Source organism: Takifugu rubripes, chromosome 18 (assembly GCF_901000725.2).
Source record: "Takifugu rubripes chromosome 18, fTakRub1.2, whole genome shotgun sequence".
NCBI classification, from domain to species: Eukaryota; Metazoa; Chordata; class Actinopteri; order Tetraodontiformes; family Tetraodontidae; genus Takifugu; species Takifugu rubripes.
Window position 1 is genome coordinate 7,979,533 of NC_042302.1, and position 11,676 is coordinate 7,991,208.

Sequence of the window (11,676 nt, forward strand, 5' to 3'; positions counted from 1 at the left end):
CTGGCCCAAATCTGGAAGACTCACACACTTATATGACACATAGGCAAAGTTAACTAGTTTCTACCCCCTCAGACTGATTAGAAACATGAAAAGGGCCTTTTCACTGTGTCCGAGGGCCCATCTCTGACAAGAATGGAGGCTGCAGAATGTAATAAACAGCAAAGGTTTGAAACAAGGCTACTCCGACAAATATTGTCTTTGGAGAGCAGCCAGATTCTCGGGCCGATGACTCTGCGCCAAAGACAAAAACTCATCCAAATCCCAGAGTACTCTCAAGTGGTCCTGAGTGTTGTTTTGGAGTTTGGAGGCAAAAGAGAATAGGCCAATGTCTCCATGTGAGATAATCCACTCCACACACACACACACACACACACACACATATACACACACAGACACAGACCGGTCCAACTCTGCATTTCTTCAAAATGTGGACCGGACAGACACGAGACGGATCGTGCTTTTGTGTGATTTCGGCTGTATCTGAATAGTTACTTGTGTCTCGATCCAAAAGTAATCTGAGTTTAGTCCAAACTCATCTAGCTGGGCTTAGTTATTCATGCTCTGTGTGCTCCACCATTGTTGCTCTGTATCCTGAGCTTTGTGTACACATCAGCTTTGAGCAAAGGGGACTTTTTGGGTACTTTTCCTCCGTGTGTGTGTGTATGTGTGTGTGTACCATCTCCAGTGCTGCACACTCTCTCCTATTTAAATGCAAAACCATTGTGTTTATTTAATTAAGAACATTTGGGGAGTACCTGATCATGACGGACCTATTTATTGGTTTCAGTTATCAGGAAAGTCACGAAGGATCTGAATATTTGGGCCTGAACTGGAATAATTAAAATGCCGTGGGGATTGTTGGGCCTATGCCAGGCTCGCGGCCTCCGATCCGGAATTAGCAGCCAGACATACGGTTGGATCCTCCAGAGACTGATGGAGCTGATCTAATTCCAATAAAGCTATTTTCTTTCCAAGGAATGTAAACATACTGTTAAACTTTGGTTATAAATGGCGTCTCTGACCGAGCGATGTTGGCGGCATCTCTGCATGTGAAACCTGTTAGCCTAGCCTAGCCTAGCCTAGCCTCCATCCAGTGTGTGTTGGCTGTGTAGCAGCCTGAGGCCTTTGCCATTGTTGCCTTGCTCCGCTCTCAGGCGAGCGCACGTCACGTCTCGAATGGAGGCATTTCCTTTGTCGTTGTTATCATTATTAAAATGTCTTCTCAGAGCGACTCACCGGGGACGCTCGTGGGCCTTGTCCTGAGCCGGGTCGTGACAGGCTGCACGGCTCGCCTCTTCATACGCGAGCTGTTTATACAGCTGGACCCAGTCCGGTAACGCAGATGTTTGGGTGCCGCCTGGTACCAGCTGCTGACTCCCGAGCCGAATTTCATGGTTGATGGAGAGGGTAGGCGGTATCCATGGTTACGGGGATGGAAGGAAGTGTGGGAAACAACCGGAGAAGAGAGAGAGGAGAAAAGAGAGTTAGATGTGTAAGGAGACTTAAAAGTGCATCTGATGTGACTTGGAGAAACAGGTATCCCACAATGCATTTCACCTTGACCAGCCACAGTAGCAGCCATGGCGGAAAGTGTGGACTCCCAAAGTCCACAAGTCCGTGTTTGTCTATCGACAGCGTGCAAGATGAAAAATGTGCACAGAAAATAGAAAAGCAGGGGAATTGGTGAAGAGGTGGATTCTGGGAATTTAGCCCTTCCAACTGTGGATATCAAGCAGCGGTTTAACTCACAAATGTGGTGTGAAGTGCAATTCCCTTTGGCTTAAATTGAAAAGAATTAAAATCAGCAGACCTTGGGCCACAAATGTGAGGTTTTCTATGATGTCATGGTGATTTAAAGTGCATCTGGCTGATGGAACAATAACAAAGGAAATCATTCTGAGGCTGCGAAGACCTCATAAACATTCGCTTGTGTCCAAATACTATCATACACTGTTTCGTGTCACTTTTTCGTTCAAGTGCCACTCTCCGGGCGAGGGTCACAACAACAGGATGTCACGCAGACAAAGACCACCTGCTGAGCAGCCCGGACACACGAACTTGAACACGCCGCCGCGCACCGATCCCGGGAGTTCGTTTACGCTGCCAAAAACGTTGATACGCAATCATAAATCTATAGAACCGCGGCCTCGCGCTTCCATGTATTGTTTACCTTAGTGCGGACGTTGAGCAACACAATGCGGCGCATCCATCTGTGGGCGGAGCCATAATGTGGCGGGCTCGAGCTCGCGCAAACTCGAGGACTGCAAACTTCCCGCCGCTTCCCCTTCTGTTACCTTAGAGCTCCCTTCTCGTCATCTGACTTATGGTTCACTTCTTACACGCAAACCTTCATTTTGAGCTCCTTTCTTGCCCACATTGGTCTTTGTTGTGGTGCTTTGTTCTTGCCTGAAGGGTCTGACATCACATCCAAGGAATCTCGAATACTGCCACGTCGGCAATTATATATATAAAGAAAAGTTAGCCCTTGTTTTCCCAAGCTCTTTCTTATTTCCGGTCGGTTTTGCCGAACAGATGCAGAGAATTGGTGAATTGCAACATCAAAGACAAATTTAAGTGCAAAGGATTAACAAAATTTGGGGGGAAAAAAATATCAAATCACTGTTTTTTTTTTTATCCGGGGCCTAAAACTTTAAGGGACATCCTAAACATGGCTGCTCTTCGCCTTCCTGGAAAGTTAGACCTGTGTGTCAGAGCCACATTGTCCATCGGCGGGGGGTCGCGCACAGCTGCATCACGTTGAACCAGGCAGACGTCTGGAAAATGAACGCTCTCTGAGGGGTCTGATGCGTCACCCTCTCCTGGAGATTCCCTCCGCACACAAAAAAGGAAAGTATGTTCATCCCTGTGTTATGATCAAAGCAGGATTCTCCACTTTTTAGCTTTAATGATTGTTTTTTTAAACCTTTATTTATTTATTTTTTCAAAATTCCAGACCTTCTCACAATGCAGCTAGCACGGGCAGCTAGCACGGGCGACAACAGTTTTTCGGAACCTTCCGGGATTATAATTTCCTACCAGACGCCGGCTCGCTTTGACGAGGAAATGGAGGCCGCTCTGACGGACATGTCAAAATGCGGTTTGGAGCCTTGGGCCTCGGGAGTCGGCCCCTTCCTCCTGTGCCCCTGCCACCCTTTGATTCAGCTCAGCTGCAACAACAATAAATCAGAGGTTTACAGGTTGTTCTGGGCGGAGTGGAAGAAACGTGGGAGTTTCATTAACATTGCTGGAGCCCGCTGAGATTAGCCACTTCCTCTCGAGCATTTAAAAATAGACTCCGGTGCACGAGCGAAGAAAGACAGGAATAAATCTTCCATGACAAGTCATTTTTGATTTCAATTTAGGAGGTTTTGGAAAGTCCTTCAGGAGCCTGGTGTGTTTTATTAAAGGGGAATAACGCAGTTTAGGCGTATCCTGACAGAATTTCCTCACGAGTTGGAAAAGTCCAATTTGAAAGGAAAGAATGTCCACGATTCAACGTCAGCTCGCGTTCAGGTCAGAGCCGTTGGTATAAACGAAGGCGGATGCGTGCAAATTAAATAACTCGGCAGCTGCCATCTCGCGCCGCCTCGACGTTATCGGGAGGGTTCCAGCTAACTCAACCGCACAGCTCAATCACTCCGCCTTGTTTTTGCAGCTTCATGTAAATATTTTAGACAAACTTGGAAACAGAGTGGCTGGAAATGATTTTCCTAAACTTTCGGGGAGAAAAAAAATCTCACTGATATATTGTCTTCAAAGTTGGATCGTGTCCATTAGCTCTTTCTATGTTGTCAAGGAGAAACCCTTCTGGAATGCAACTTATTATATTTATATTATTTTGTGCATAAGAGTCAAAAAGGGAGAGTAAATTTCATAAAACTCAAAAACCTCGACACACGGGTGTCCAAATGCCAGATCAAGCCTATTAGCTCCCCGTTAGCCTGCTCCATTAGCGTGATAATTACCAGTGACTAAACTTGTTTTTTACACCTTATATTGGCTCCGTTTTATCAGTTAGAGGGTCAAGGACAGTCAGGGTCAGGACTCTTTGTCATCTAATAAAATACTATTTATGATAAAACAGATGTTTTCTCTCAGTGTCTTACTGCCGACATACTGCTGTCGAAACTATCTGAAACATCACATCACCCTCGGACAACCTCACTGATGATTAATTTATGAAGGACATCTCAATGTGGCAGCAAGACAGCGAGGATGGGACTCAAAATTTCATTTCAAAGGGTCAAATTGACAAGAATGTTCACATTCTGGAGCTTTATAAAGCCTCCTCTTTAAATCATCTGCTTATTTTAATCATCAGTTTGATTGACCACAAGGGGGCAGAGTACTCAGGATTCAGGAGTCAGTCGGTGACACTGAGGTCAACTTTAGAGGATCTTGGCAGGACATTTACAGTAACCCTGCAGTTTTAATGTGTTTCTGTCCATGACCAGGCCTGCAGGTATATATTTGAGGCTGGAGCGCAGAGATTGAGTCCAACCCAAGACTCAGATTTGTGTGTTTTCCTGTTAACAGAAGCTGAAGTGAAGCCAGCAACAGTAATTTCTCCCAGACCACCTCCTCTGTAAACACATGTATGTGTGTGGACAGTGGAGGCACGTCAGGGAGGGACACTCCTTTAAATTTACAACTGAAATCAACGCAGAGCTCCGCGCTGCGTTGCCGTGGGAGAAAACACTCGGCCCGCGGCTGCCTTTTTCCCACCTTTTCCTTCTTTTCCCCAGAGAGCCCCAAAACAATCTATCCCATAAAATTCAGACTCAAAAATTTACAGCCCCCACAGGCATCTTAAAGGAAATTTAATGAGGCAAAAGAAGAGGGCTCTTTTTTTATTATTATTTTTATGAAAGAATGTCCCGATGCACTGGGGTGGTGCTGGTCAGGCCAGTACCTTGAACTGGGTAAACCTGTCAGAGCAGGCGGGGGAAGTACAGCTCATCTGCATCACACCAGTAAGAGGAAGGACAGAAGGAGGTTGTTGAGACTGTTGCGCTCTGTGTCATCTGTCAGTCATCCAGCCCGGGGCCACTCCATTAGTAGCTATTTCGCAGCGTCCTGTCTCTTCCCGGGACAGTGAGTTCATACAAGGAAAAGGGGACATCGGATTTCACGCTTGATAGAAATGTTGTTTTTATACTGATGCCGTCCGCGATGGAACGAACCCGCTTTAGAAATGGCAGATTTGGCCCCCGACCGTGTTAACGACACACGGGGACTTTCCAGCTTCTCTCTGATTGTGAACATGAGTAAAACGCGAGGGTTTATTATAGGACGCCTGCGTGCTGCACATTTAGGCACGAATGGAGCAACACCTCTGTGGTTAAAACACACAAACATGTTTGATGCGGCCTGAAAGGGCGACAGGCGATGACGCTGCACTTACGACAGCTAATCTAGAGAATCGTTTCTCTATTTAAATTATGGCGGCTAGCTGGATTTAATCGGATCTGAATCGAGCAAGTGTGTGTTGGTACGCCCGCTACGTCGCCGTCTCGCTCCTCGTTTATTTAACCGAAAACAAACCCCAAACGCTCGCCTCTAATTGTGTGGTCGCCGGGATTATTTTATTTGCGCAAAACAGCTCTGAGAGTTTGGACAGTTTATCCCAACCCTTTTGACTTTGATTTTATTTACACGTGGTGTGTCGCCGGTTGACGTTAGCTTTTGCACGAGAGGCCACATCCTCAAAAAACACTTGCATTATACCCCAGTTTAGTCAGGGGAAACCTTATGAGTTTAGCTGCAATAAAGTGACACTTGAGCATCTCTGTCTGCGTTAACACACAGACAGTTTAGCACACAGGATGTGCTGAAATCTAAAGGGTCTTAGCATGTTTTCCAAGAGACGGTTCCTGTGTTTGCATGTGGTTTATTGGTGGTTATTTATTTTAAGCCGTGGAACAGAGAGAAAGGTGGTGTTGACGCTTGTTGCACATCCTGCCCCTAAAATTCTGTGCATTGATTGAATAAAGTGAGTTTTTAGGTGTTTTTTTTTTAAAGCAGAAGTCACACTGATGCTTTGTAGCGCAGGACAAGGCAGCGAGCAAAGCTAGTTGGTTAGCCCGCTAACTCCACACATCAATCACGTCTCCCCGTGAAATATGTCCAATTAAAGTATGAATCTCAAATGAATCTTCCTCATCAAGACGTTTAGAGCTCAGCTCAGTCCAACATCTGCCAAATGCTTTAAGCTGTTCTTTTTATGATCAAGCTGTACCATGAAACCCAAATGGCGCATGTATCAACAAGTCGACCGCAAACGCGCAGTGGCGCACGCAGGCACGGAAACATGCGCCCTTCACCAGCGTCTGGTTTTCGTCTTGGCGGGACAGATAGGACGGGAGCAGCCAGTGACGAGTGCTGACAGACCGGGCGGACGCTCCCGTCTCCGCCACGCAGAGATGTGGCAAACGTGGATTTCACAAGCGGCTCCCTGTCTGACTCAGGCCGTTAGTGCGTGTGGTAAGGCCGCACGTCTGTCTGTCGGGAAAGGGCAGGAAAAGTGATTCTGTGGCGCGACCAGCGAGAGGAGCACGGAGGAACCCGCCGACCTCCACATCCTCCCCTCCAGGCGCCACATGTCTATCATGTACCCACTTTTAATAATACGCGTATGAGTCATGAGTGCGCTGGCACGCCAATACGCGCGCATCTGGAGCGATTTGATGTGTTTAGCGCCGGTCAGGTGCGTGCGGGCGGATATAGCGGAACCAGTTGGAAGAAACGACCCGCTCCGCGCTGCCCTTGCTCACCCCCGTGGCCGCACAGGCAGCTGTACCTTAGAGAGCTGACAGGACCTGGTCCCCGGCTCTGGAGATGACAGTTATAGTTCCTCATTATTCAGACCTCAGCAGTGGTTTCACAGCGCTGTGGTTTGTGGCACTAGACAGGTTATCAGCAGTCTCTGTGTCATCCTGTCACACACAAAACTATCAGCTATGAGTTGGGAGTAGCAACAGCGCGCATCCACCCAGACCCAAATGAGTTATCTTCCTCATAAAACTATTGTAACGGGCCTCTTTTACGGCTTCCCCTATCAGCTGTAGCTAACAGAAATATGTGACTCTGCAACGATGGTGAGCAGAAGTCAAACCCTCCATGTTCCCTATCGGTGTCACGTCCTGTGGCCGTGCAGTGACATTATAAAGTGCACACATGTTTCATGCAGCTGTTCGGCAGATGAGCCAGTGAGTAGAGCCTTTTCCTTTGCTGCACGTGTGTGTCAATGAGCCTGCAAAAACCTGTCATCATCAGTTAAAATGACATCTACAAATGTAGACTGGAGGGCAAAAGCAAGTTTAAAGACTAAACCATGGCCTAAAAATGTTGCGTTTCATTCCGGATAACAGAAAGAACGAAAATCCTTCCAGAAGCAGCAACCATCTATGAGAGGATGCAGGCCTTGGCCGCGGGGTCAAAGGCCAAAATCTCTCTCTCCCTGAGCTCCGATCACGTTACAGACGTCTGAACCCGCTGACACTCGGCGTGTGATGAAAGGCTTTGCTGACTCACTCAAAACCCCAAGGAGAGGTTATTTATTTGTCAGCGTCAGGCGTTTAAAATTAGAACAAAGAGGAGAAGGAGGAGGAAGAGGGCTTGAGAGTGCGTCAGACGCAGAATAGTAAAATGGTTTTGTCCTCTAAATGTATAAATAGGCATTTTTTTGACTCAAAGAGATCTGGTGAGAGCACCTGAACTCTGTCTGCTTTGACATTCTCCCCCGAACGGAGGAGAAGGCCACGTTTCGTGCACGTGGCACGTCAGCGAGATGCTTTACGAGGATGAGAACTCTCCTGTTTTTCGTCACAGGTCCGTATTTAGGCCCCCCCCCCCCCCCCCTGCCAGATCCTCCCATTGTCTCCGAGTGTTGTTGGTCATGTTCATCACGCCTGACGCCCCTTTGATCCTGCCGGCTGTTTGAAGGGGAACATCAGTTGCTTACATCTGCCCGATAAGCCGGCGGGGCTCAAAAATGGCTGACATGGAGCGTTCCGCGCATTCCTGCGCCGTTTTTCGGACTTGTTTTTCGGGGGATCTTGTGACAGCGTCGTGCATCATTTCCTGACAGCAGACAAACAGCTCTCAGAACAAAACGACTCCTCCGTCCTGCAGCGCCGCGAAAAACTGCAGGAAGTCTCTGGACGAGGGCCATGACGATGGAGCCTCACGTCCCTCTGAACATGGCGACATACGTAGTCCGGAATGAGCCCCCGGAAAGTTTTAAAACTTAAAAGGGAGCGCATAATTTCAGCTTAATAAAATGATAAAAAAAAAACTTTTGTTGCGACATTTAGCAAGGCAAAAATGTATGAGATATCATTTAATCGAAGAAATAAAATTAGCATAATAGCTGTGGCTTTGGCTGAATCCATCCATTAAAAATCACTTTTGCGAATCAGAAGGAGGTATTTTGTCATAAATATTGGGCTTTCTGAATAAACGACACCGTCATTCGTTAGCTAGGATTGCTAAAAACGTGACAAATGCTGCTATGATCGGCACATTTGCTGCGTGGGAAGGTGAAAATCCACTTAAGAGGATCTTAAATAACCCCAGGGTTCTCTTTTATTTGTGTTAAACTACATTTACTTACTGAACGTGCACAGGTGTCGGACACAAAGATGCAGCCAAGTCATTTGGGTTTTCCCTGGAATTACGTGAGCGCTGGTTGGGGGGGGGGAGTGAAACTGTCAATCAGCACCTTAGGCTGGCTGGTTTCAGTAGAGTAAAGCGGGCACGAGCGAAGAGGCTGCAGGGCTTATTGATGATTCATACAGATAGTCTGGTTGAATGTCAGCTTTTGGGGCGTTGCGCAAGCCCACGAACTGTCATCAGCTCCTGTGGTTGAAGTGCACCGTGATGGTAACGGTCATGGGGGGGTTGGGGGGGGTAAACAGTTAAAGACTTAAACAGCGAGCGACGATGGAGCTCTTGATGACTGATGGCTTTTTTCCATGACAGCGTTCAAACATCTGTCATTCTGGGGAAGGTGGGGGGGGGCTTTAGGAGCAAAGGCCTCGTCCATCCCCAGGCCTCACCCCACAGGGAGTTTCTCCAACAACCCCCCACCCCCACTGAGCCCAGACGGGGCAGCGTTCTCTCTGCAGACACTCACGTGAGTTGATAGCAGGAGCGGGGGAGGGGGAAGGGGCAAAGTTGACAAATCCTTCATTGGCGGGAAGAGGTGTGTGTGTGTGTGTGTGTGTGTGTGTGTGTGTGTGTGTGTGTGTGTGTATGTGTGTGTATGGGGGGGGGCAGCGGCTGGACTTTGAATCTATGCTATAGCTATTTCCACTCATCAGCTGTTAGTCATGGCTTTGGCTCGCAGGCTGCAGACGTGACTCTACCGGGCCAATTACTTTACCCAAGCAGGGACTTTTATTTGACAACGCCGCTCTGCCGTTCTCGCTTTTTAAGGAAAGTCTGGCGGTTCAATTAAGTCACCCACTTTTCCGAGGTGCAGCGGCTGTTTTCACCCTGGTGGAGAAAGGAGGAAAAGACTTCTTCATTTCAAACCAAGATTTCAAGGTTTTGGGGTTTTGGGGTTTTTTTTGTAGATGAATAAAAATGCTCACACAAGCAGATAAGTCAGATGATTCCTGCCCACCGTGAGTAATGCTCAAAAATAGCCTGAACTTCCATGGCTAGTGTTGCAATAGTGAGTGATGATGAGGAATTCTAGCTGAAGTTGTCACTAAACCACAGCTGTTAGCATATGTTAATGACTGACTAAGCCCAATGTTTCAGGTCAGGGCTTCTGCTGCTTTTTAGGGGGGGGAAACACAGCATTAGCTGCAAAAACACCATGTAGCTGTTAGCTAACTTTGTGTTTGTAAGCTACTGAGGAAACATTGGAAAGGTTTGGGTGGCAAAATGAAAAAGAGCTATTAAATTTGACGCATGGCATCTCTGTTATTACACAACACAGTTACGCTGATTGAAATCTTCGCTCACTTACTCACAGTGCCGAGTTTAGACCACGGCTAAGGTGGGAAACAGCTGTAGCTGAGCTACGGCGCGTTGTTGGACGACCAGCGTCCCAGTGTACGAACAAGGTGGGAGAGAATAATCCCAGTCTCATTAGACTTCATCCAGATCTGATTAACTCCAGGATCTTGATGCACGGTCATCGGATTCAGTTTGTTTCCAACGTCATGTACTTCACATGTTCACGTGTGTGGTTTTTATCGTGATTTTACGCATTTCGAGCACTTTGTTTGAGGTCAGAAATGTGTAGAAACGCTTTTCCTCGGAAATGCCGAGACAGCCGGTACCGGCAAACAACCGCGAGAGGCCAAAAGACAGATTTTCATTGAAGAGAAGCAGCTTGCCAAGCTCCACATTGCTGTTATAAATCAAGCCCAGCGCTCACGTCCTGTGTGGATAATATCCCGACTGTCTGTGCGCCCCGGCCTCTGTTTTCTCTACTCTTGGTTGGCCTCCAACCAAAGCACGGCCCTCTTTTCATTGGCCCTTTCAATCGCGGCGGCTTCGCCGCTCGGATCGGCCTCGGCTCTCTGCGGAACAAAAACATCATGTTTTCTTCTGTTTCGCTAAGTAGCCGAGCTGTGTTGGCGACGTCGCCGTCGCTGGGCAGCACTCGGCGATGCTTCGCTCGTCTCGAAGGACCTCCGCGTCCTCGCTCCACCCGGGTCCCAGTTTCCACAGGTGCTGTTATAACCCATAATACTCTCTGTGCTATTTGTTCTGGAACTAAATGGCTCCACCTACCAGGATCTGGACAAATACTCGAGAAACAGAAGCAAAAATGGCTAAACCCCCCCCCCCCCCCCAGATATAACATTAAATCGCTGGTTAAGTGTTTTATAGAGTATTGTTTTGTGATGAAAAGAACAATAAACGGGGTCATTTAAATGTGTGAACTATTATTGTCGTACTACAGGGTAGTGATGCGAAGGGAGGATAGAAAAACCTGAGTAATTTCTTCTTTCTATATGAGTCGGACTCAGTGAGATGTTCTCTAAAAGTTTGGCAAATTGACAGAATTTCGTAATACCTGAACAAGGCGTCTTTCTCCGAAATCTGTGGGCATGTAAAAAGTGATTCTATTCCTGGAATATTTAAAACGGAAAGCTGAGAGGGTGGACAGTAAAATGCTAAAATCGGGGCTTTTTGATCTGACCAATCACTGTATTAATTTAGATTAATCTTCATTATTTGGTTAATCGGGATTAACTAATTAATTCATGATCGCGTTTCCAAACAGATGCAACGTGCACCTTTATAAGGCCGATGGGGTAAATGCACCAGGAATTCCTTCGGTGGACTGAATATTCCCTTCTGCAGCGTGTAAACTAATTTTTGCCAATTCAAGTTTAGTCATCTGTTACAATGATGGTTGTGTTCAGCGCTTGACAGAAAGCCGGAGCCTGTCCGAACAAGTGGCAGAAAGAGAAAAACTCCCTTTAAAAGGACGAAACCGTGAGCAGGAACAGACTCACGTGGGGGGAGTTTCCCCGCTGGTGACCATTAATATTGGATGATTGATTTATTACAGCCTGTTTAGGTCAGTGAATCTGTGGATTAGCCTCAAACGTCCCTCTGTAAACAGCACCGTTGTGCGTTTTAATCCCATTAATCCCATAATCCCTTCTCCCTCTCTATTTTTGCGCCTTTTTCCCTGTGCAGCCCTGC